This window comes from Eimeria mitis, genomic scaffold, assembly GCF_000499745.2.
Source record: "Eimeria mitis Houghton genomic scaffold, Emh_scaff509, whole genome shotgun sequence".
NCBI classification, from domain to species: Eukaryota; Apicomplexa; class Conoidasida; order Eucoccidiorida; family Eimeriidae; genus Eimeria; species Eimeria mitis.
Window position 1 is genome coordinate 5,825 of NW_013573384.1, and position 235 is coordinate 6,059.

A 235-nucleotide genomic window follows, 5' to 3' on the forward strand; every position below is an offset into this window, starting at 1 on the left:
TACAAATTCCCCTCCATGATCTCGTGTTTAGGGTTTAGGGTTTAGGGTTTAGGGTTTAGGGTTTATGTGTGTATAGGTAACGGGGTGTATGCACTGCGAGACAACAGCAGTATAACATTTTGGCAGTCTGAGGGACAGACCCCACACACGGTGTCTGTACAGTTTAATAAAGAAATAAATATAACTCGTGTTGATATTCTTCTTAATTATAATTTAGATGAAAGTTATACACCCA